The 27,155-nt window shown below is 45.9% G+C and overlaps 1 protein-coding gene and 1 long non-coding RNA gene across 3 annotated transcripts in view; one reads left to right on the top strand and one right to left on the bottom strand.

Annotated features, from left to right (window-relative positions):
* LOC140208212 (uncharacterized) overlaps positions 1-27,155 on the top strand; it is a 165,311-nt gene that overhangs the window by 45,891 nt on the left and 92,265 nt on the right. The gene's annotated exons all lie outside the window — the stretch shown is intronic.
* On the bottom strand, positions 1,966-18,241 carry LOC140207454 (uncharacterized). Of its 2 annotated transcripts, XR_011888556.1 has the most exons (4): positions 18,194-18,241; positions 17,445-17,515; positions 6,732-6,802; positions 1,966-2,370 (listed from the first exon to the last, which is right to left on the bottom strand). It is a non-coding gene; the product is annotated as an uncharacterized lncRNA (long non-coding RNA). The 2 variants fall into 2 exon arrangements; XR_011888557.1 differs by lacking the exon at positions 17,445-17,515 and having other exon boundaries at positions 1,967-2,370; positions 18,194-18,237.

The raw sequence follows: 27,155 nt of genomic DNA, 5'->3' as shown, positions 1-27,155 counted from the left end.
TTGTCTCCCCAGAGTGACTTTTTTTTTTCCCAGTGGTCTCCTGTTTGTTATACAAAAGCTTTCCAATTCTCTAACTTCCCACTGTTTTCTTGCTATATCATATGACCCCACTTTTGCTTTTATCAAAAACAGGAGAAAATCTGTGGATGCTGGAAATCCAAGCAACACATACAAAAAATACTGGAGGAACCCGGGAGGCCGGGCAGCACATATGGGAAATAGTAAACAGTCGACGTTTCGGGCCGAGACCCTTCATCAGGACTGGGGGGAAAAAGATGAGACGTCATAGGAAGAAGTGTGGGGGTGAAAGGGGTGGAAGAAGTGGTAGGTGATAGGTGAAACTGGGAGGGGGGTGAAGTGAAGGAAAAAAACTTCTTAGGATATAATTTCCTTAACGATTCTTGAAAGATCAATGCTAATGCCTCCACATCTCCTCAGCCACCTCTTTCAGATCTCTGGGGTGAACACCATCTGGTGCAGGTGACCTATTTATCTTCAGACCATCTCTGTTTCCCAAGAACCTTCTCCCGAGTAACGTAACTTTATACATTCTGACCACTGACATCTGGGAATTCCATATTCCTGCCAGTGTCTTCGACAGATAAGAGTGATATACAATACTTATTCAGCTCATCTGCCATCACCTTGCACCCCCAGCCCATTACTACCTCTCCAGCATCATCTCCCAGTGGTCTGATATCCACATCCGCCTCTCTTTTACACCATATGTGCCTGAAGAAAAAATTGGTATCCTCTTTAATATTACTGGCTAGCTCACCTATGTGTTCCATCTTTTCCTTCTTAAGTAAATTAACTGCATTCTGTTGGTTTTTAAACACTTCCTAATCCTCTAACTTCGCTCTCTGCCCTCTCTTTGGTTTTTATGTTGTCTTTGGTTTCTCTTATCAGCCACGGTTTTGTCCCCTTACCTTCAGAATACTACTTCCTCTTTGTGATGTGTTCACTCTCTGCCTTCCGAATTGCTTCCAGAAATTCCAGCCATTGCTGCTCTGTTTTCATCCCTGCCTGTGTTCTTTTCAAACCAATTTTGACCATTTTTTTTCTCTCATGCCTCTCGAATTATTCCACATCTGACTTTAGCTTCTGCTTCTCTAATGTCAGGGTGAATTTGATCATATTCAGATCACTTGCCCCCAAGTGTTCTTTGAATTTAGTGACCTAATTAATTCCAGTTCATTACAACACCCAATCCAGAAGAGCTGATCCCCAAGTGGGCTAAACCACGAGCTGCTCTAAAAAAACATCTTGTAGGCATTCTAGGAATTCCTCCTCTTGAGACCAACACCATCCTAATTTTCTGAATCACCTGCATGACAATCCCCCATGACGATTGTAAGATTGCCCTTTTGGCACGCATTTTCTATCTCCCATTGTCATTTGTGGACCACAGACTTACTGCTGTTTGGAGGTCTCTACACAATTCCCATCAGGGATTTTTTTTTACATTTGCTGTTCCTTAATTCTACCCACAGAGATTCTACACCTTCCAACCCTATGCCACCTCTTTCTAATGATTTTATTTAATATTTTACCAACAGAGCCACACAACCCCACTACCAGCTTGTTCTTTCAACAAATATATAAGTATCTGGGAACAAGAGGACCTGCGGATGCTAGAAATCTGGAGAAATACACACAAAGTGCTGGAGGAGCTCAGCATGTCAGGCAGCATCTATGGATGGGAATCAACATTTCAGGTGAAGACCCTTCATCGGGAATCTTGATATCCACGCATCTGGAATATCAACAATCAAAAACGATAGAAAGTAGTGTGAAATAAGGAAAACCTTTGACAAAATTTAGTTCAAGGGTTAAAAAAAACCTGCCAAACAGAGCACAATAGTTAACAAATACAACAAAGGCAATAAACACTTTCATCAATACCGACATTGACGTTTTTAAAATAAAAAAATGTCTTGGTGACATTTCAATCAGTAAAATCTACAAAGGTAACTAAGAAATTTAGAAAACTTTAAAAAAGAATACGTACACTCAGACCCACTTAGATTAACACTATCTTGGACAGAAGGAGGAAGAGAAATAACATACATGAAAAAAAAATCACACAACAGTCAGATAAAACTTCTAAGTATATATTTTCATCAAAAATGAACTGGATTCAACACTCCATGTGTGTGTATGCAATCATGATAAGAAATACAGACCAGAAAACAAAATGAGAGGCCAAAACAGAAAAACGAATCATCACTATGGATGAAAACATTAACCAGTGGAATGAGTATGACCCTCCATCGGAGACATCCCAATGATCTGAGCAGAGGAGGTGACAAGGAAGCATCGAGCACCTGACTGAGTTTTGGAGACCTCTTCCTAGAAACAGAGGGGTTCCTTGCAGAAATACAGGACAAGGTGGTTAATAAAAAGAATTCAAAAATCAAAAATACATAAAATACAAACAAACAAGGCAATAAATGCAGAAAATGCCAAAAGGAACAAGACACAATCCAACACATTCCAGGATCCTGCAGCAGTTTAACTCAATCTGATTACTGACAAAGTTACAATCGAGTGGCAAATATCATTCACAAAAATCTTGCTTTAAAATACAAACTCATGAATGCCCTCGATCACTTCATAAAGGCACCATAAATTCAAGCCTGATCCAGTTTTACAGTTAAAATATTACAAATTATATGAAAAGCAATACATTTTTTCAGATAGGACAATCCATAATAACCAACCAGATATAATATTACAGGATAAACAAGCAGGAACAACTTCCTCAATAGATATAACCATTCCAAACACACACACGTTCCCTGACCAATGGTGCAGCTCACCACAGGTTTTGTTTGTGTCGTCAGTCTGACAACTGAATTATTTTCCCTGTCAATCAGCTTCCAAATGTTGCTACTCTAATATCATTTGTTGCCACGCCCCACTGCTGATTCCCTCTTCATCATACATTCTTACCCCAACCATCGTCCAGAGCCCCAAACTCTGTCCTGTGCGGACCCGACTCTGGTTTCTGAACCTGCTCCGTTGAACATCCAACTAATGGTTTCCCATTCTGTTTTCAGTCTTTAGAGGACAGTGGTGTTTTCTAACAACCGTTTAGAAGCAGGGGAAATGACCCACAATGTGGAAATGAGCCCAAAATAAGGAGGTTAACTCCCAATATCATTCTTCCTCAGCCCAGAGATTTGAGGGGTGAAGAACATCTCAGAAAGAACTGCAGTCAGCTCGACTTTTTCAGACCGCAGAAAATTCAACGGAAACCTCTTCACCCACAGAGTGGTGACTATTTGGAACTCATCCACAGGGAAAACCAGGGGTGAACAACAGGGGAGGATTTGAAAGGACTGTCGTGGAACAGGATCACTGGCAGGGTCCAGCCGGCCTGAGTTGACTCTCTACTGTACACTAGGTGTGTTATAAATTCACTAAGTACCGGAGACGGTGTTTAAAATAGAACTGATTTATTTGTCACAGAACTAGTACCATTAAAGGTGAATATGTAGAAGAAACTCCTCCCATGCCCAGTGACCAGGGTGCAGAACTGGGTGTGGTGAGCAGCAACAATAATTGCAGAGTTCAGCACCTACAGTCACTCTCGAAACTGCATTCAGCAACATCTGGCATGCAGCTTACTGAAACTTTCTCCCCAGTGTGAACCCCGTAGTGTGTCATAAGTGTAACATGCTGTAAGGTTTCACTGCTAACGTAATGGCCTCTCTGTAATGTTTCACTGCTGAGGTTTGTCTGTAGCAGCAATGTTTAGGTTCATTATCATCATCATCAGGTGCCAAGCCCAGCTTGAGCTTTGACTGCCATGGCCCACACACTCCTGTTTCGGGTCAAGTGGATCAATTCATTGGTATTCATTTCCAGTTCTCTGGCTGCTGTCTCCATCATCATTTGTCTTCCTCTTGCTTTCTTCCCTTCAATCTTTCCCATAATTACCGTGCATTCCGACTCCTCTTTCCTAATCGCATGTCCAATATGATGCAAAGAATATTATGGACAAAATGAATATCTAACGAGGATGTCATGAACAGAGCAAACACAAAAAGGGAAACGTTTAGGTTACGACTAGAGATAACAGGGTTTTCAGGGGAGGGGCTATCCAATGACAGAAACATTCTTCCTTGTAAGTCTGGAAGAGAGATTTTCATGGTCTTTTGCTGGGAACAGATGAGAAGATGCGAATGGAGAGAGTGGACTGTTTTTCCTTTTTTTTTGTTTACTTCACTAACCACATAGTCAAAGTCACAATTATAAAGTTCAATCGTTTTATCACATATTGTGGACTGTTTCTTATTTCAGGGTACAGTACTGATTTGTAACAGGGGACACATCACACAGCCTCCACCCAAACAAGATTTCTTAAGTTTGGCCAGGCTGGGGGGCTATGAACCCCTATATTAAGCTGCTAGCCGAAGCGAGAGTTACATAAGGTTAGATGACTGCGTGAATCGCTTCCCACATTCACATCAGGTGAACGGCCTCTCTCCAGTGTGAACTCAAAGATGTATATTAAGTTGATTTTGCTGAGAGAATCTTTTCCCAAAGTCTGAGCAAGCGATCGGACTCTACCCAGTGTGAACTCGCTGGTGTCTCTGTAGTTGAGATGTCCAAGTCAATCCCTTCCAACATACTGAAGCCTGAATTGTACTTCTCCTTCGAAGCTACGTCGCAGGCTCCCCGTAGACGCATACTTGACGTGGCACGCTGGGCCGTAACATACGCCGTAGCCTAACATGCACCTTCCCAAAAATGTAACTACGTGTCACGGCGATGCAGACCGCAGGATCTGTGATCGGTCCGCTTGGTAGCAGTGCATTTCCTGTTGCTTCGACGTTGGAAAATGGACCTAATCGAGGAGAGGTTAAGTGAGGAAGTCAGAAAATATGTACATTTGTACCACGCTTTGTCGGCAGACTATGAAGACTTGCAAATGGCATCAAATTCGTGGAAACAAATTTTGACAAACCGGTTTGGACGTCGTGGAATGCACAATGGAAAAACTCTGCGTTGCAGTAAATTCAATAAAAGTAACTTCTGTTCAACGTCTATTAGCTCCGACTCCAACAAGATATACTCAGCAGTCGCCACCATTTCCAGCTCAACACGAGTCAATTCAAAACAGTGGGATAGAAAGCCCAAAGCCAACTAGCATTTTGGCAGAGCGACGAAGACACACAAACGCATAAGTAGAAATGCTCACAACGGCATAGGCCACTTGCATGGGCTACTGCGTAGGCTACACTGTAGAACCTATGCAGAGGTATAACTCAGGCTTCAGCAGGTGAACGGCCTCTCCCCAGAATGAACTCGCTGGTGTGCTTGTAGGTGGGATGACCGAGTGAATCCCTTCCCACATTCTGAGCAGATGAACGGCCGCTCCCCAGTGTGAACTCGTTGGTGACTCTGTAGGTTGTATGACTGACTGAATCTCTTCCCACAGACTGAGCAGGTGAACGGCCTTTCTCCAGTGTGAACTCGCTGGTGTGTTTGTAAGTGGGATGATCGAGTGAATCCCTTCCCACAGTCTGAACAGGTGAATGGCCACTCCCCAGTGTGAACTCTCTGATGTACCTTCAGTTCAGATGACCGTGTGAATCCCTTCCCACAGTCTGAGCAGGTAAACGGCCTCTCCACAGTGTGAACTCCTTGATGTATATTCAGTTCAGATGACTGAGTGAATCCCTTCCCACAGACTGAGCAGGTGAACGGCCTCTCCCCTGTGTGAACTCTCTGATGTACCTTCAGTTGAGATGAGCAAGTGAATCCCTTCCCACAGTCTGAGCAGGTGAATGGCCGCTCCCCGGTGTGAACTGACTGGTGTCTCAGTAGGTGGGATGACCGAGTGAATCCCTTCCCACAGACTGAGCAGTTGAATGGCCACTCCCTGGTGTGAACTGACTGGTGTCTCAATAGCTGAGATGACAATGTGAATCCCTCCGCACAGTACGAGCAGGTAAACGGCCTCTCCCCAGTGTGAACTGACCTGTGGGCTTGTAGGTGGGCTGACTGAGTGAATCCCTTCCCACAGTCTGAGCAGGTGAACGGCCTCTCTCCACTGTGAACTCGCTGATGTACCTTTAGTTTAAATGACTGAGTGAATCCCTTCCCACAGTCTGTACAGGTGAACGGCCGTTCCCCAGTGTGAACTCTCTGATGTACCTTCAGTTCAGATGACTGAGTGAATCCCTTCCCACAGTCTGAGCAGGTGAATGGCCATTCCCCAGTGTGAACTCGCTGGTGAGACATTAGGGTGGATGACTAAGTGAATCCCTTCCCACAGTACGAGCAGGTGAATGGCCACTCCCCAGTGTGAACTGACCAGTGTGCTTGTAGGTGGGTGACTGAGTGAATCCCTTTGCACACACCGAGCAGGTGAACGGCCTCTCTCCAGTGTGAACTTGGTCAGATAACCAAGTGAAATTTCCCCACAAACTGAGCAAATGGCTATCCTCTGCCCAATGTGAACTGACTGGTGTGTCCACAGGTGGGATGACTGACTGAATCCCTTGTCACACCAAGAAACGGTGAATGGCCTTGTCCCAGTGTGAACTTGCTGATGTACCTTCAGTTGAGATGACCGCATGAATCCACTCCCACTGTCTGAGCAGATTAATTGGATCCCGTTTAAAATTACGGGCATGCCAGTCGGTCCGATGATCGAGTGAATACCTCCCCACAGTCTGAGCGGGAAGGATGATTGAGTGATATCAAATATTAAATACCTCGACAGAGACAGCAAAACTGATGTGTTGTGTTCTGGATCCCCGTAGACAAATTCCTTGTCGTGTTTAACCTGTAAAAAGATTTACAAAATCCATCAATGGGTGTAGGACAACCTTTCAGATGAGATCACTTGAGCTGTCAAGGTGTGATCTGGCATCACTCTGTTACAGTGAGGTTCAACCCAAGTTAGAGAGAGAAATCATTTTCTAACTGGGTACAGTGCTGGTATCTGGAATGATCATCAAACTCTCTGATGCTCTTCCTGTCTCTATAAGAATGGGGCATTTCTGCCATCTCCAATCTGTGACCTGGCTCAGTTTGCCTCTCTCCATTGGTATTATTCCCTGTTCCCACTGAGCTGCATGGGTTCCTGTCCCCACAGAAACTGAAACACTCTCACACAATAACCGGCAGTGCATTCCATGCACCCACCACTCTCTGTGTAAAAAACTTACCCCTGACATCCCCTCGGTATCTGTTTCCAAGCACCTTAAAACTATGCCCCCTCGTGTTAGCCATTTCAGCCCTGGGAAAAAAACCTCTGGCTATCCACATGATCAATGCCCCTCATCATCATATATATCTAAAAAAGGCTCTAAACATAAACAAGGAAATTATACATTGCTGTGGGGATTTGCCAGAAATACTGTATACAAAATTATGACAGTATAGATAGGGTAAATGCAAGCAGCTTTTTCCACTGAGGTTGGGTGGAATGACAACCAGAGGTCATGGGTAAATGGGGAAGGTGAAAATTTTACACGAACATTTGGAAAAGCTCTTTCCTGAAATGGTCATGAGAGTGTGGAATGAGATGCCAGCACAAGTGAAGAATATGAGCTCGGTTTCACTATTTAGAAGAAATTTGGATGGGAGCCTGGATGGTAGGGGTCTGAAGGCGAAAGTCCCAGTGCAGGTAGTTGCAGTAGAGACCTTAAATGTTTTTTCAGCATTGACTAGATGGGCCAAATAGCCTGTTTCTGCACTGAACATCCCCATGTTTCTATGACAGAGAAGCTGGCCAAACTTGTTTGGAAGGGAAAAGATAGGAGTGACAACAGAGCAGCAATGGCTGGAGTTTCTGGGAGCAATTCAGGAGCCGAGTGATCGATACATCCCAAAGAAGTGGAAGCATTGGAAAGGCAGGAGGAAACAACCATGGCTGATATGAGAAGCCAAAGAGAGGGTAAACAAAAGAGCAAAAGCTATTGGGAAGCTTTTAGAAACCAACAGAAGACGACTTAAAAAAAAAGTCAGAAGAGCACGGGGGTGGAATTATGATATTGTAGTCATTATTGAGTCTTGGTTGCACCCAACAGTCTGAGGCATTTTGAGGAACAAAATATCCAGGGCCTCAATATCTCTTGAAAACCAAAGTTCCCTGCACCAGTTACCTTTCAACTTTTATTTTGGCAGGCACATACAAACTAGACACCTTCAAAATTTCACTTCTGAAGGCCTCCCACTTACAAATACTCCTTTGCCAGAAAACAGCTTTCCCCAAACCACACTTGTCAGATCCTTTATGATACCATCAAAATTGACCTTTCTCCAATTTAGAATCTCAACCCATGGTCCAGATCTCTCTTTTTCCATATTTACTTTGAATCTCATGGCATTATGATCACTAATTTCTGTCACCAGCCCTGGATCATTTCCTAACAGCTTATTGCACACTTCTACGTTGGGAATTCTATGAACTGATTAAGGGCACATTTGACAAACTCTACCCCATCTAGTCCTTTTACGGTATGGGAGTCCCAGTCAAAATAGGGAAAGTTAACATCACTTACTGAATCAACCTTTGTTTCTTGGCGTGGTCTACCATCTCTCTACAAATTTGTTCCTCTAAATCCCTCAGACTGTTAGGTGCAACCATGTCCCAATAATGGCTACAGTATCATAATTCCCTGTCCTGAGCTCATTTGGCTTTCCTACGATGCTTCTTGCATTGTGATATACACAGCTCAGCACATTCATCTCACCATGCTCAACCATTTGATTGCTGACTCTGTCTGAGGTCTGAACAACATCCGACTGGTGTCAAGAAAACAAACTCTCCCTCATTGTCACAAAAGCAAAGGAGCTGATTGTGGACGACAGGAGGAATGGAGACAGGCTAAGCCCTATTGACATCAATGGATCTGGGGTTGAGAGGGTGAACAGCTTTAAGTTCCTCAGCATAAACATCACCGAGGATCTCATATGGTCTGGACATACCGGCTGTGTTGTGAAAAGAGCACAACAGCATCTCTTTCACCTCAGACAGTTTTAGAAGTCTGGGATGGGGCCACAATTCCTAAGAACTTTCTACAGGGACACAACTGAGAGCATCCTGACTGGCTGCATCACTGCCTGGTATGGGAACTGTACTTCCCTTAATCACAGGAACCTGCAGAGAGTGGTGCGGACAGCCCAGCGCATCTGTAGATGTGAACTTCCCACTATTCAGGACATTTACAGAGACAGGTGTGTAAAAAGGGCCCAAAGGATATTGGGGACCCAAATCACCACAACCACAAACTGTTCCTGCTGCTACCATCGAGGAAACGGTACCACAGCAAAAGGACCAACAGGCTCCGGGACATCATCTTCCACCAGGCCATCAGACTGATTAATTCATGCTGATACAATTGCATAACTATGTTATATTGACTGACCTATGTACAAACCATTTATTATAATTTACTATAAATTACACATTGCTGATTTAGCTGGAGACATAATGTAAAGATTTCTACTCCTCATGTATATGAAGGATATATGTAATAAAAGTCAATTCAATTCAATTCACCCTCTCCACTATCTGTTCTGTCATTCTGGCTCCCATTCCCCCTACAACTTATTTGAACCACATCATCCTCTCCCCACAATAGCACTAGCAAGCCTTACCACTAGGATATTAGTCCCCTCTTGTTCTGTTCCCCTAATGAACGAATCCCCTATCACCCCTTGACTTTCCTCTGCCAGGTAAATCCCCCCAACAGTTTCTAAAGTGGATCCACCTGTTGTTGTGTGGGATGGACACAAGAGTACTCTGCGATGGCTATTTAACCTCATTCCCCTTCCTGACTCTCACCAAGTTTCCTGTGCCCTGCACTTCAGGTGTAACTCACCTCTCTTCATGTCATATCTGTCACCCCCTCCAGCTCCTGGATGATCCGGAATTCATCCGTTTCAAGTTCCAACTCCTTAAACTGCAGGGTTACAAGCTGCAGCTGGATGCACATCTTGTAGGTGAGGGCTTCAGGGACACTAGAGGTCTCCCCATCTTCCCACCAATGCCGTCCCCACCAATTTGTAATGACCAGTGTGCACATAAATCTAGTATTGTGCTTTTTTAACCCAGTGTGCACAGTGAATTTTATATAGAGTGGTATTCATTTTAACAGCTATCAAATCATTGTCGATAAGAACTTTGATTTCCTCTGGGTTTGATCGAGTCCCACCTGCATTCTCACACAACCTATGTAGCAGGCCTGTAACGGGTAATGAAAGATTTTCTCACCAGAGCTTTTGCACATTGTCCATATTTCGTTTGCTTGCTAAATTATGCTTCAAAAAATCAGATTTCAAAATATCACTCCACTTCTTCCCAATTGTAAATTCTCCAGCAACTTTTGCATCACCACAATAAACACAGGTGACACCAGTTTCTGTATTGTACATAAATATTTCCCCTGAACCCTCCTGAGGAATTGAGGATATATTTAAAAAATCATTTTGATCCTATGTAACCTCTGGCTGCAAGAATAACTGGGACTGAATAGGAATTTTTGAACTGAAGTAAACTCTGTCTTCAGCGGTTAGCTAAGACAGGCTCATTACTGGTTCTCTGCGGCTTGCAGAGAGACACACTGAGAGCTGACAACATTATACCTTGCACCCTCTTTAGCTGATAATATTATACATTGTATGCTCATTTGAGTAAAGGGAGGAGGACTCGCCGATAAGGACAGGAATGAACATCTCTCTGTAATTAAATCAGGGCCTTGCAAAGGGAATACCTGATAAGGACTGGACAATATATCAATATGTAATTAAAACCTTGATTTAGTGAACTCTCTTATCTAAGTAATTAAGTTTTGCACCAACAGACTTGGTGGGTGTACCAGTTCAAATACCATCCTCCAAAAGTAATGTATGGGGCTTACTATGTATAAATATACGGCTGTAACCTAAGTCAGTCCACTTGTCAGACGGTGGCAGTGCTTACGTGCCTTCCCTTTGACAACTGGGTCTCAAACTCCTGCAGGAGAATGCACAATAAACTGTGGTGACGATAAGAAGCTGGTCTCCCGAGTTTTATTCAGATTCAACTTTAACATTTGGCGTCACAAACAGGATCCCAGTATACCCAAGCAGACGGGCTGAGTTAGTGTCTGGACCACTCTGGGGACTGTGGAGACTGACTGGGCGCCTAATAGGTATTTTACCTTTTGTCGCTCTCCGTTAGTTCCTTTGGAGGTACGGTCCCTCGCCTGAGGCTGATCATATAACCTTGATGGGATCGGGAAAGAATCTGTCGGGAGAAATTTTACCAAATGGGCAGGAGGCAGTACTGGCTAAATTTTGCAAAGTGGGCAGGAGGCAGACGTGCTGTGTAAGTTTATCAATTGATCAGGGGGTGCCAGCCGGGTGAATTCATCTGATTGTTAATTGAGCTGGAGGCTTTGTGCCGGGTAAATTACTTAGAGAACACGGGTCAACTGCAGTCGATTGACACGAGCAGGCCAGGAGCAGCCCTACACAATCTGTGTGAGAGTTTTCCGGACAAGGAAAAAAGATTTGCGAATGTTGAGTGCAGGGCTGAATAAGAAATTGGGGAATAAAATGTGGCCGCTGTGGAGTGCAGAACCTGGTATATAAGCTCATGTAAACAAGCAGCCAATCTGATTTGGAGAAAGAACTGTGGAAAGAAGTGGAAATTGTTGAAAAGGGGGTGGAAGGAAAAGGTAGATGTGAAGTGGAACAGTATATGATCAGCAAGCTGGAGGGATAATGCATGTGACAAAGGGATAGAGGTATGTACTGCAGAAGAAACGCCAAAGGTTGGGAGACGCTAAAAGCAGAGCGTGAATGGGTGGATGGGCACCGAAAACAAGAGCAGGAAAAACAACATAAGCAAACCAAGGGTGGCCTAGGTAGCAGAGAAGGGCAGGAACATCAGTCTAAAGTTCGAACTGTTTGGGAAACAAGGGATCCGGAACCCATGTCTGGCATACTGACCCTGTGTCAGGACAGTGACCGTGATGAGGAGTGGGCACCCCCCACCTTACCAAGGGCCAAGTGCACCCAGTGCTCCTGAACCCCAATCCTCCCAGTACTCAGATACGGTGGCTGCTCAGGTAAAACAGCGGCGGCAGGGAAGGGGAGGCTCTCTATGCCCTGAGATCCAGAATGGGAATACCAAGGATTATTCCGAGAGAGGGAGGGAAGAATCCAATAAATCCCCAGAGTTAATGGCTCCATGAAGACAATTGCCGACCCAAATGCTGCCCAATCCACGAGCAGGAGGAGGGACAGTCCTCAGTGATTCCTGTGTATGCACCCTGGAAGCCTCAGGAAATGATAATGATCATGATTCCGCCCCAGATAGAAAAGAAAAACCAGCACAGTTTGCTCAGTATGTCCGCAGTACTATACAAATGTATAATGTGACCCGGGAAGATTCATTCGGTCTCTGCTACGTGATTCTCCCAGCTAATGAGGGGTGGAAATGGAAAGCAGAATTGAGATACCAAACCTATCAGGAGTTACAGGTGGAAAACCACAATCAGAATGAACAGACAGACCAGATTATTCAAGCCTTGGAAAGGGCTCTCCAGCAACCTGTAAACATCACTAAAGTACCTGAATGCAAACCTAAGCCTGGGGAATGGGGACCAGACTATTGGGAGCGATTTCTGGCCTGCTGCAGCACTTTCGCAGGAGACCAAGCCTTCAATGATGGAAATCCGTCCCCCCAGTTTAATGCCTTTCTGCTCCAATGCTTACCAACTAAGTTAGCCAACGTGATTAAAACAAATAATATGGATCGGCCTGACAATGATCAAAATCAAATGCGACGAGCTTTGACATATTATTGGGACCCGGCTTTCGAATTCCGATCAACCCCGAAAGGAACTAATATTAGACCTGAATATGTTCAGCGGGTAGAAGGATGCGAGCGGGCTTTATCTGGGGATCAGAAATGGGAACACAAACCTACCAAGGGACAGATAGGGACAAAAACTGTTTGGAAATTGACAAGCAAGGACGCTTCCTACTGTGAGTACCACCCCTCAGGAAAACCCAATGAAATATTGCAAGTTGCTGCAATTCCAATTCCATTTACGGGGGCCACCACAACCACTCTCGATCAGGAAATAGTACTGGAAAAGGAATTCCAGCCATCAGACGCTACAATCACTGTGTCTGGGTTCGAAGGCACGGAACATACGTATTCACGTACCCAGCCACTGCAGGTGGAATTCCAGTGTGAGGTTTCATTTACAGTCACCACCAGTCTGGGGTGTAATCCAGCAGGGAGAGACTTGCTCAGTCCGCTGGAAGTCGAGATTCTATGCACGGACAAGGGTGTCTCCCTGGGACTAGCGAACAACCAACAGCTTCCCCAGTTTCCGACCTCTCAGTGGTGGGCACTTTATCTGGACTCCACTGCATTTGAACCCCTTCTGCCAGCAGCCAACCCTCATGTGACCCTGGGCTATGACCCTAAGGGGTGCTCAACTGAGGAAAGCTAATATTATGCACCCCTCGAGGGACAGAAGTTCCCAGGCATGGTGATTGGAGATGTTAAAGGAAGAGAGGACTGTGCATTACTGGCCGAAGTTCCGGATTTCCTTTGGCGAAAGACAGGACTGGTGGTTCCCCATACCACCGTTAGGGTTTTCCCTGGGTTCAAGCCAAAGAGCCTCGGGTTCCTTGCCTACACCCTGACGAAACAAGCCTCCAGCACCGAGGGTGAATAACAAGGCTTGGCCACCGGCCAACTCCGATACTGGAAGGAGTTGAAGGTGAAGGTAAGACATTCTTTTAATATTGACTGAACCCAAGACGTTGTACCCCATCTCTGGGCAATTTCAGGCCATGAAGTCGGCCGCACCAACTGCCCCCCTGTCCGGATCACCGTGAAAGAAGGACAGACTCTCCCACCCATTCCGCAATACCCCCTCAAGCCCGAGGCAACGTTCTATGAGGATGGAAGCTCTTTTGTGGATCCAGCAGGGAAACGATGTGATAGTGACGGACAGTGAAGTAATGGAAGCAGCTGTCTCCGCCCAGAAGGTTGAGCTGTTTGCTATAACTCGTGCCTGTATCCTAGCAACAGACTAAAGGGCAGACATTTACACAGATTCCCGTTATGCACTGACTATGGGGCTTTGGGGATTCCTGACTTCCTTTGGCCACCCCATTAGTAATGCTTCCTTTGCAGACAAGTTACTCACCGCTCCACAGTTACCTCGAGCTTTGGTTATTATTAAATATGCAACCCACACTGGGGAATCTGATGACATATTTAAGGGTAATACTAGGGCTGATGCAGCGGCCGAACAGACAGCCCTGAACCCCACACTTTTAGTAGCCTCGGGAACCCAGCAAGCTCCAATTAGACAAAATCTAAGGATGGGCATGCCAAACATGGGGGAAATACATAAGTTCCATGGGGACGCCCCTGAAGGAAAACGCAAACTGTGGTCCCAAATGGGTTGCCACCTTGAACCTCAGACCAATTTATGGGTGACCCCTGCAGGACAGGTCTGTGTTCCCTCTGTGTTCTCACCTATTCTGATAGATTATGTACATAATTGTACACACCTGGGCAAGGAGGGAATGCTTAATACATTATTACCATCTTGGCGGCACCCTGATCTCCAGAAACTAGCTGAAGAGTGAGCCACAGCATGCTCAATTTGTAAAAAGAAATGAATGCTGGAAAGGGGATGCCATGTGGTTCCAGAACTACCTCCTTGCCTAGTGGACCTTTTTCTTGTTTACAACTTGATTTTACAGAATTACCTAGAGTACACTGTTGTCAGTGTTGCTTAGTGATAGTAGATGTATTTAGCAGATGGACTGAAGCTGTTCCTACAACTAATAATACCGCTATGATCGTTGTGAAAATATTCCTGAAAGAAATAATTCCTCGCTATGGACGTTTAGAAATGATAAGCTCGGACAATTGGCCACATTTTGTTGCCAAAATAAATGAGGAAATCTGTAAAGAAATTGCTATAAAACCACAGTTCCACTGCATCCATCATCCGAAAGCAGCCGGCATAGTGGAACGAGCCAATGGTACCTTGAAAGATAAGTTGGCCAAACTGACACAAGAAACTGGACTGACCTGGTTGGAGGTTTTCCCCCTTGCCCTATTCCATATGAGAATCACGCCATCAAGTAAGACGGGGTTGTCACCTGCAGAAATTATCTACGGGAAGCCGATGAGAACCCCATGGGGACCCCGACCTCGTTTGCCGCTCCTCCCTGAGAACGTACCTGCAACATTGGATATACAGACCTTGGGGGAGGAGATGGGAAAATACTTGTGCAAATTAACTAAAACTCTGCAAAGCTTGCGTTCCCAGGTACGACAGGCCTACCGAGAGGACGACCCCACCATCCAGCCTGGAGATTTTGTCCTGCTGAAGAACTGGGATGGGAAGGTGTTGGGACCGAGGTGGAAAGGACTGTACCGAGTGCCACTGACAACACCTACTGCAGTGAAGGGGGAAGGGCCGCTCCGGAGGGTACGTCGAATGGACTGTAAACACGTTACTGGCCGGACTGATAAGGACTGAAAACCGTACTGGCTAATGCTGACTTTAATGACCCGAAGGGGACCTGCCCCTGTCTCGGGAGCCCCCAGGTTCACACTTTCCTGTCCCTCTGCCACACCTACGCTAAGCAAGTGGAGCGGGGAGCACGTTGGGTATGTGCCGAAATTCCCCAGCATGGTAAGACTACGAACCCCATGTCAGTGGTGCCCCTGAATACCAGTGAAGTAAATTCAGTCATGGTGTTTTCTGGTAGCCGTAATGGTGGCATTATCAATTGCACCATATCCAGGTCTGGAAGGCCAGACACCGTGTTGTGTTGATGAAGGTGTTGCTTTGAGGGACGGAGTCGTCGGTCCCCTCCAGGCTATGGCTGGGGATACGAGTTACCTCTCCAGCAGTGGTCAGTAGCACTTGTTGGTGTGACCACAGTGAGAGTGCACCCTACCAAGTGGGAGGTAGTGACTGTACCAAGAACCAAACTTATCATACCCCTGGACCAGTAAATGGAACTTACTGGGTTTGTGGAAAAACATAGAAACATAGAAAATAGGTGCAGGAGTAGGCCATTCGGCCCTTCGAGCCTGCACCACCATTTATTATGATCATGGCTGATCGTCCAACTCAGAGCCCTGTACCTACCTTCCCTCCATACCCCCGATCCCTTTAGCCACAAGGGCCATATCTAACTCCCTCTTAAATATAGCCAATGTACTGGCCTCAACTGTTTCCTGTGGCAGAGAATTCCACAGATTCACCACTCTCTGTGTGAAGAAGTTTTTCCTCATCTCGGTCCTAAAAGGCTTCTCCTTTATCGTTAAACTGTGACCCCTCATTCTGGACTTCCCCAACATCGGGAACAATCTTCCTGCATATAGCCTGTCCAATCCCTTTAGGATTTTATACGTTTCAATCAGATCCCCCCTCAATCTTCTAAATTCCAACGAGTATAAGCCTAGCCGATCCAGTCTTTCCTCATATGAAAGTCCTGCCATCCCAGGAATCAATCAGGAAAACGGGGCCTATCCCTGGCTGTCTGGAGAACGAACAGGGCAGCGGCACGGAGCCACACCCGATCGGACAGGTCCTCCAGGGCGGGACGAGGGTTGGAGTGGTCGCTGCTGTTTGGCCGACCGCGTCTCACCCTGGAGAATCCTGGATCACCCCCAATGGAATAGGCAACGAAGGCGTATAACGGATTGGGGATGGTTGCCTTCCCTTCCTGTGGGGGAGCCAGAAATTCCAGGGAAATAATTAATTCAGCAGCCGCTCTGGAAGAATTGGCCAATAATACAGCTGGAGCGCTGACTGACACTCAGCACAGGTAACCGAGATATCCACCAGGATGATTACAATTCACCAAACGGTGCTACAGAACCGGATGGCCTGAGACTTTACACTGGCAGAGAAAGGAGGGACCTGGGCTTTGTCACAGAGCCCAGAGTCTGGGAACAGCTAGATGGGAGGAAGCAGATGGTGATGATGGGAGGCTGGTTATTGGAGTCCAGGCCCACGCCTCGTGGAGTTCCCCAGGGTTACACCCATTGCTACATGTCATCTAAATCAATAATCTGGTTGAGAATGCACAGGGTATGGGGAGTGAGTTTGCAACAAGTAATTTCAAACAATTATTTCTTTTTGCCAGATAGTAATATAAACACCCCTCTTTCTCTCTCTACACTCAGAACAGACCAAAAGCTACTTCAGAAGATGCAAGTTCTTCAAGTGAACAAACACTGAGGGAACGTGAGTGACTTTAAAGAGCTGGGATACTGACAGTACATTACCAGACCTGGAGTGATTGCAACTGGGTCTGACAGAGGCATAACTGGTATTTCTGGGCACATTCAGTCTCACCACAACTATCCCCTACCTTACCTTGTATAGATATGTAATGTCTAAAGGACCAGTATTTGAGTAAATGAGACTCACCAAACTTGCTCCTGACTGAATCAATGGAAACCCTGAGTCAGAAGGGTTCTCTCCAGTTGGTGCTCTCAGTCCTTGGAAATAATAGTCATGGAAATAATAAATAGTAATAGAAACATAGTAATAAATAGTTAAATAGTAATATGTAAATTATGCCAGTAAATTATGAAATAAGTCCAGGACCAGCCTATCGGCTCAGGGTGTCTGATCCTCCAAGGGAGGAGTTGTAAAGTTCTGTGGAGCTCTGGAATTCATATATTTCTTGCATCTTGGTTTAGTGCTTGACATTATAAAAAGCCCTATTCATTTATATATGCCACAGCCAATTTGTGTACCTGCTCATTACATCAATGGGACAAGGAAGTTGCCCAGTGCATGAAATGAGCAGGTACACACACTGGGTGTGACATACCAGGGGTGATTGACAGGTTCGTGGTCTAAGGTGGAAGGAGTCAATTTTAGAAAACGTGTCAATTTTCAATTATCTGACACAGAAATACCACAACAGTTATTAGCTTCAAACTTTCTGCATGATCACTCACAGAGCGGAACTACACGTACATGTAACGACAGCTGTAAACTTCAGGCCTTCTAACTTAGGCCACGAACTTATCAACCACCCCTCGTCCAGCTCCGGCACCTAAAAGATTGTCACTGCACCCCTGCTCCAGCCGGCAGACAGAGCCCGGGCCCGGGACTTTCCCGATCCACCGGCCCCGATTCACACAAACCCGAGATTTGTTTCCACTCACCGCCGCCCGAACAGGAGAACCGCCAACGGCAGCGGCATTCGGCACCGCGCATGCGTTTGGCAGGACGTTCGCGGTAGCGCCACCGGTGGCCGGAGGTCCATGCAGCGCCACCAGTGGCCGGAGGTCCATGCAGCGCCACCAGTGGCCGGAGGTCGATGCAGCGCCACCAGTGGCCGGAGGTCCATGCAGCGCCACCAGTGGCCGGAGGCTGGAGCGACAACGGAGAGGTAAATCACAAACACGACAAAGTCTGCAGATGCTGAAAATCCAAAGCAACACAAACAAAATGCTGGCGGAACTCAGCAGGCCGGGCACCATCTATCGAAAAGAGTCAACAGTCGATGTTTCCAGTTGAACCCTCCTTCAGGACTGAAATGCAATGGGGGAAATATCTGAATAAAATCGGGGCGGGAGAGGAAATGTCTCGCTGGAAGGTGATAGGTGAAGCCAGGTAGGTGGGAAAGGTCAAGAGCTGAAGAAAATAGAATCTAATAGGAGACGAGAGTGGAGAACAGGAGAAAGGGATGGAGCAGTGGACCCAGAGACAAGTGATCAGCAGGTGAGAGGACGTGAAAAGTCAGAGAGGAAGAGAGGGAGTGGGAGGGAGGGGTGAGGGGGAGATTTGTTCAAAGGAAGGAGAAATCGATATTCATGCCATCGGGTTGGGGAGGGAGTATTCAGACGGAATACAAGGTGCTGATCCTGGACCCTGAGGTGGCTTCACCTTGGCACAAGAGGAGGCGATGGGTTGACGCGTCGGGACGGGAATGGGAATCGGAATGGGAATGAAAATGTTTGGACACCGGGAAGTCCCGCTAGGAGCGGATAGTTCAAAGGTTAATTTATTATCAAGCAGGTATCCGTAAACAACTCTGGAGTTTCTTTTCTTCTCCAGAGAGCCACGAAACAAAGAAAGAACATGAAAGTCGTTCAGAGAGAAAAATCAAACTCCCACCCCACCCCCCGCATCAAAAAGAAATGCATTGCGATCATCAACCCCCAAAACCCACCCCTCCCGCACAAAAGGGAACAATAACATCGACCCCCCCCCCAAAAAAAACAGCCCGACCCCGCACAACTGCGGAGGGTCTGGTGTCACCAGTGTCGAGGCGGCCGCATCGGGAGCAGCGGACACAACGGGCGACCCCGGAAGATTCACAGGTGAAGTGTCGCCTCACCTGGAAGGATGTTTGGACAACGGAGAGAGTTCGGCCGTCCGGCCCTTTCACTGTGACACCCCGAACTCCACATCAAATCCGTCCAAACCAATCTGGGTGAACTTTAATGACCAATAAATATAATTCCTCTCAGTGATCAGCTGTCTGAGTGATCCCCTGACTCTGAGAGGAAGGGGTGTCTATGGTCCACATTGTCAGGGTGTTGAGTTTACCAGGAGACAGAGACCGCAGGGACGAGAGGTTTTCTGTTGACTAATACACTGTGTGTGGACCCCGCTGGCAATTCTGGTGTTGTGACCCGAATCGAGACAAACACCAGGCTGCCCACTCCACCAACAACACGGCACAGCCGGACACATAACAGGGGACTTTACATCTCACAACACTGGATTCAGTGATGAAACCCGTGATTAATGTTGTTGTCCCACCGAAATCATCAGAAACGTCCATTCAGGTGTTTTTAAATACGAGCGCTCCCCCACAGGTGACGTCACACAGGCGCATCCACGCGCCTGACGTCACACATGGGCTCCCCCACACCGGGATCTTCCCTCAGGTGCGCCGTATCTTACGTCACCCGCGCGCTGGAGAGCTCGAGCTTTGTCGGTTTAACGGCTGGCCTACGAATCACGAAACCAGCAACTTTCTCTCTGGAACCTAAAGATCACCAAATAATAAAGGCATCCGTTAGTCTTGCGAGACCATGGATCTGCGCCCGGAAAGTCTTCACACTCCAGGGCGCAGGTCTGGGCAAGGTTGTATGGAAGACCAGCAGTTGCCCATGCTGCAAGTCTCCCCTCTCCACGACACCGATGTTGTCCAGGGGAAGGGCATTAGGACCCATACAGCTTGGCACCAGTGTCATCGCAGACCAATGTGTCATTAAGTGCCTTGCTCAAGGACACAACACGTTGCCTCGGCTGGGACTCGAACTCATGACCTTCAGGTTGCTAGTCGAATGCCTTAACCACTTGGCCATGTGCCCACAAGATCAACAAATACAGTCCAAATATATATACATTGGTTGGGTGGGGGGGGGGGAGAGGAAAGGGCTTGGGCCGGGGGGGTGCGTGTTGGGGGGCACGGGGGGTATAGAAGGGGGTATAGTTCCATCTGTGGAAGGCTGCTCTTTCGTGTCCCCAGGAATATACCTCCGTGTTTGGAAAGGACTCTGCCTATTGCTGAGAATATACAGTAGTAACCCATCACCATCACTCTCCTGGTACTGCCCATCACCACTGCTTTGCCCTGGGTTACTTTCTGCAATTCTGGTCAACCCCTTCCTCGGAAAATCTCTGGGATATCTCACAAATTTCTGGAGGTACTCAGCATGCCAGGCAGCATCTACGGTGAAGAATAAACAATGAACGTTTCGGGCCAAGGCCCTTCATCAGACTGGAAATGAAGGGGCAGAAATTCTGGATATTGTCAGATTACTTTCTATTCCTTGTGGTCCTGGTTTGAAACGTTAACTGTCTATTCCTCTCCATGGATGCTGCCTGACCTGCTGAGTTCAGCCAAAATTTTGTGTGTCTTTGTGCTGCTCGAAACTTCCAGCATCTGCAGAATTCCTGTGCTCTGGAACACCTCACTGTTTTAATGTGTATCTCAATCTTCTGGAGGAGCAGGAGCAGACGGTAATTGTACCCCTTCCACGTGTGACTGTGTTTCCCCCAGAGATGGTAACTCTCTCTCTCATCTCTCTGCTCAGTTTTCACAAATATTTTGTGACTTGCCGATATTGAATTAAATCCAGACACGTAGTCAAGGCAATATTTATAAATTAAAATAATTCGCCAACATACCCGTGTCCTTTCCCGATGTTGACGTCACTGGAACTCCTCCACTGCTCATTCCGTTATCCATTTTGAGGACAGTTCTGGTCAGATTTTTCTGCTTTGTAACAAACAAGATTAACAGAAAATTCAGATATTATTTGAGGTGTAAATGAAAGCACTTTAACTGAGTCGCTCTCTTCCAAACATCTTGGGCCTATCCACCGAACACTCGACATGGCCTGACCTACCCGTGGCTATCCACAGCCACTCAATGCCCATTTCCACTCTCTCCATGGATTGTACACTGGGCCAGGATTCTCCAGGGTATCTGCTCGCTATATTGTGGGCAATTCTGTTTTAGGAACTAATCCTGTGTCTTGGACCGGGAGTGATGTGTCAATGGAATGGTTAGACAGGCTGAGCAGACTGCTTTGGTCCTCCTACCACTGGTGGTGCTATGGTGAGTAATGGACAAATGGGACACCTATTCCTCTCGTCACTGAATTATACAGGTTTCTCAGTCACACCTGATTCTCACCGTCTCATTTCAGTTTAACATCGCCTGACGTTGACGCTTCTGGCAATATGCGGTTTGAGTCTATATAGAAACCCTCTGACATCCTGAACAACGCAGAATCACCCATAACTTCGCGACATTTTGTCCTGAAGCACTATAGTTTCTCCAGCAGGACCTTAAGAACATAATTAATGCCTGAACTCCGGTCAAGATTTCTTTGAGCATTCAGATGGCCATTATCAGAGTTACATGACACTTGTTAAACACAATGTAGATCCGCCATGCATCCAAAAGAGCGAGCTGACAAAAACGCTTTTAAAATAAATAAACAAAATACTAGAATTATTCAACAAAACAGACAGCCTGTTAATATTCCAGGTGGAAAACCCTGTATCAGAGCTGAGCCTGTCTGTAGGAGCCACGTATCTGTTCTCTATCTGCATTGTATTCTGCGTTGTGTATTTATGATGCTTTTTATGGTAACTTGTCGCATCAGTGGCGACGTGGTAAACGCGAAGGGATCAGTTACATATTTATGCTTTGTTCGGCGCAGTATTCAGCCGGGGGGCGTATCTTCTGCAATCATCGGCTCGTTTACGCTGAGGTTACACTTGTGTACTTGTACGCGTCTTTGCTTCAAGGTTGTACGTTTGCTGATCGCTAATAAAGGATCGAGTACATGCCTTTGACTTTTGAAACAACCTTTATTGGAGCCGAGGGCGCGTCATACAGGTATATCAAGTCCGTGGGGATCGCAGGCAATAACAACTTGGTTTGGTTAGAATTGGCCGCTACAGATGTTCCTCAGTTTGCTAATCATTTTAAATACTATCTGTTTATATGACACATTTCCTTTATATAGTTCTTTATTTTAACAGCGAAAAAGTTATCAAATTGGATGCCCTTCTCCTTGGATTTGCACGCACAAAATCGCGGCAGTTCTGCGGACGAAAACGCCTTGTTAATGAGAGAGATCAAGGAGATTGGCCAGACTGATATAATCTGACAGGAAGGCGACAGTAACTCAAATAACCATGCGCCCAACAGCGGGGTGCAGAAGGGCGTCACTGAACGCCGAACATTGATTTTGGACGGCGTAGAGCAGCAGGAGACCCCGAACACTCTCAGTGCCCACACCATTAGGTGCAAGTTGTACAAAGTAAAATGCCCACTGAGAGCAGACTTCCATATTTACTTAAACTGCCGGCGAATTTTATTGCTGGGATTTTTATTTTATCACTGACAGATATACACCGTCTTTGCCAATGAAAAAAAAATACACAGAATAAAAAAAAGAGACACGAATCCGTTAATCCACAATATTGAACTGGTAGAAACACGAGAAATACTATCGTAATAAAACACCATAACATTTCCCCGTATAGTCTCTGTACTTACCTGTTGCTAGGCTCCTGATTCAGTTTCCTGCAAATCTGAGCATCTGAGTTTTATATCCCTACCAGTAAGTGAACACACACTGAGCAAAGTTCAGTTGATAACTCGCTCATAAACCTGAACTTCAGCCTATTCAGCTTGTAACGCCGCACCCTGTTCCACAACGCTTGTGTTAAACCACAGACAGACTCATTATGCTTGAACGCGTCTTTCTAACAAGTGGTCCGAGCCGGATTTAATACTTAAGTGCAAGCGGTGCAAAGATTACGTTTCTCTCGAATATTTGAACTGTTTCGGAGAGGAAGAAAACCCGCATCCCGGTCCGCTCCACTGGTGCCGTCGCTTTGATTTATTGTTCACCTTAGCACCAGTTTATTGTCAGATGATAAACCTCAGCGACAGCTCAGGGCAAAGATCGCCCTGGTTTTATTGCACAGAGACAGGGAAAGGAAGGGCGCTCTGAACTCTGATGGAATATTATGTATTTGGAATAATGTTCTCTTCTGAACAGGACGCATTCCCTTTCTCCAGATTTTACTGTGCCCCCTCTGCCTGGAGCTGACTTCAAGGTCACCCTGTTTATAAAGAGCCATTTTTAACAGTTGTCTGCAGTTGGACCATTACAGTAACTGAGCAACTGTGCCGAAATAAGCATCTCCCAGAGATAACAAATGGCCAAAGTCGACAGCGATATAAGGACACCCTTCCCCTTCAGTTTATTGCTCACTGACTGGAAACAGGTTGCCATGTCACAGCAGCAATCGTATGAAATTATGATCATTTCCCGCCGGCGAATTTACCTGGCAAACCATTTACTTCACAGATACATCAACCAGCATCGCATTTATTTACAAATACTTCTACCGTTCCTCCTCAGAGAACGATGGGGGAAAAAAACATTAAATTCACTGCGTTTCTTACCTCTCAGTGTGCTCTGCTGGTATGTTGAATTAGTAACCGGACATTCACCCCCTCAGTCCTGTTCCGCCATTCACAACAGGACTGGGATCTCAGTGGCACATCCCTGCGACCGCCTGGAATAATTCACTGCCTTGTCATTCTCGAATCTGTGCGCTGCGGAATTAAACATATTGGGAAAAAAAAACTCTGCGTGTCGTTTCCCTTGAAAACTGTTCCACCTCATCTATCTTCACCTGCTTCAGCTTCCCCGGGAACAGCAACTGATAGTATGTATACGGTAGAAAAGTTAGAAATACTTCCGTGACGAATAGGGTTATTAGAGCACCATAACACAGCCCAGTACAGTTCCTGTTCTTACCTGGTGCTGGACTCCCGAGTCTGTTCTCAGTGAATCCGAGCATCTGAATGTTATGTCCCTAACAGTAAGTGATCACACCCTGAGCAATGATCAGTTGATAACTCGCTCATAAACCTGAACTTCAGCTTATTCAGCGTGTCACGCCGCACCCTGTTCCACAACGCTTGTAGTGAAAAACGCAAAGACTCATTTTCTTTGAATGAGCCTTTCTAACATGTGGTTCGAGCCAAAAGTACGACTTCAGTGCGCCATGCAATGATTGCCTTTGTCTGGAAAATTTGATCTGCCCCAGGGAGGGAGCCCAACCCGCATCCTGGATCGGTTCCGCTGGTGTCGTCGCTTTAATTTATTGTTCACCTCGGGACCAGTTTATTGTCAGATTATAAACTCCAGCGACAGCTCAGGGCAAAGATCGCTGTGGGTTTGTTACTCACAGAGAGGAGAAGGAAGGGCGCCGTCAACTCTTGTAAAATACTATGCATTTGGAGTATTTTTTGCTTTTTTTTAACACTGGGCATTCTGTAAGTGCTGCCTGAAGGAGGTAAGTCAATGTCAACTTGTTTAGAAAGCCAGTTTTAACAGAAGGCCGCAGTTGTACCATTACAGTAATGGGCCGATTGGGGGGCAACTGTGCCGAGATAACCACCTCCCAGAGATAACAACCGGTGAAATTCAACAGTAAGATAGAACGCCCTTCCCTTTCAGTTTATTACTCACTTTCTGGAAACAAGCTACCATGTCTCAGTAGAATCATAAGAAATTATGATTATTTCCCGATGGCGAATTTGCCTGGCATCGCACTTATTTTACAAATACATCAACCGTTCCTCGTCTGAGATCGATGGAGAAACACCAGACATTAAATTCACTTTTTCTCTGATCTCTCAGAGTGCGCTGCTGGCATGTTTAAATAGTTATAGGACATTCGCTCCCTCTGTCCTGTTCCGCCATTCTTTATTATCACAGGCGCACTGTGATCTCAGTGACACATCCCTGCAAACGCCTGGAACAAACCATTCCCTTGACTGTCAATAATCTGTGTTCAGTGGAATTAAACACATTGAAAGAAAGCTCTGCTTCTCTTTCCCTTTGCGGAAGAGAATTCCAAAGACACACTAGTTCCACCTCAGTAAAATAACCTCATCTATCTTCACCTGTTTCATCTCCCCCTACAGCAGCAAACATGTTTTCCACATTCCTGTCTAGACTCCGCGTGATGTTCAGTGTCCCCAGCAAGGACTCAATTCATTTATCTAACCACTAGTGGATAAAATCTCCCCTCCTTCATCTCAGTAACAGCGAATACAATAAAATCCCCGTCTTTATCGAATACCAGCCAATACAGCGCAGTGGTCAGCATTGAAGCGGACGGGGAACGCAGCAGAATCCCCTGGACGTGCACTCAGTGGCCACATTATTAGGTACAGGAAGTTCATAGCAAAGTGCCTAATGAGTGCAGAATTTGCTATTTTAATCTACGGCCAGTGAGAATTACCACAATATTTGTTAATATAAATATCACTGCCAGATCTACCTCGTCTTAGCTAAAAAAAAACACATACAAAATAATCGAGCACACAGATCCGTACAGCCGCGCAATTTCAATGACAATACTGATATAGTAGAAATATTAGTAATACTGTCGTTACAAGTGTGCTTATTAAAATACCATAACACTGCCGAATACAGTCCATGTTCCTACCTGATGCAGAACTCATGGGTCTGGTTTCAGGGGATCCGAGTATCTGAATTTTATGGACTCTAACAGTAAGTGAACACACCCTGAGCAATGTTCAGTTGGTAACACGCTCATAAACCTGAACTTCACGCTATTCGGCATGTAACGCCACACCTTCCTCCACAACGATTTTGTTAAACCACACAAAGATTCACCTTGCTTGAATGAGTCTTTCTAACTTGTGGTCCGACCCAGAATTAATACTTCAGTGCGAGAAATTTTACCACCTCCAGAGAGGAATCACTACTCGCATCCCGGTTCCGTTCGGTTGGTGCCGTCGCTTTCAGTTATTGTTCACCTTGGGCCCAGTTTATTGTCAGATTATAAACTCCAGCGACAGCTCAGGGCAAAGATCGCTGTGGGTTTATTGCACAGAGACAGCAGAAGGAAGGGCGCTCTCAAATCTGATGAAACATTATAAATTTGGAATAATGTTCTCTCTTGAACAGTGGACAATCCCTTTCCCAGATTTAACTGTGCCCCCGTAGCCTGGACCTGCTCTGATTTTAAATTGGCCCATTTAAATGCGATCGTTAACAGTTGTCCGCAGTTGTAACATTAGGGTAATGGACAACTCGGGAGCGGCTGTGCCAAGATTACCATCTCCCAGAGATAACTACCAGTCAAAGTCGTTAACAAGATAAGGATACCCTTCTCCTTCAGTTTATTACTCACTGACTGGAAACAAATTGCAGGATCACAGCGCCATCATATGAGATTTGGATCATTTCCCGCTGGTGAATTTGTCTGACAGCGTATTTACTTTGCGTATACATCAACGGTTTCTCCTCATTGACTAATAGAAAACGATGTAAGCATTAATTACACAGGGCCGGTTTGTCTGAGATTGATGCTGGCCCTGTTGACTTAGTAGCAGGGCGTTCGGACTCTCAGTTCTGTTCCGCTGTTCTCTGATTCTATGATCACGACTGAACTGTGATCTCAGCGGCCCAAACCGGCCACAGCCTGCAACACTTCACTCACTTGCCAGTCAAGAATATGTGCTCTGCGGAATTAAACACGAAAAAAAACTCTGCTTCTCTTTTCTTTTGAAGAAGAGAATTCAAAGACACATTA

This window comes from Mobula birostris, chromosome 13, assembly GCF_030028105.1.
Source record: "Mobula birostris isolate sMobBir1 chromosome 13, sMobBir1.hap1, whole genome shotgun sequence".
NCBI lineage: Eukaryota > Metazoa > Chordata > Chondrichthyes > Myliobatiformes > Myliobatidae > Mobula > Mobula birostris.
The sequence above is the reverse complement of the archived record's forward strand: the minus strand, read 5'-3'. Positions and strand labels throughout refer to the sequence as shown.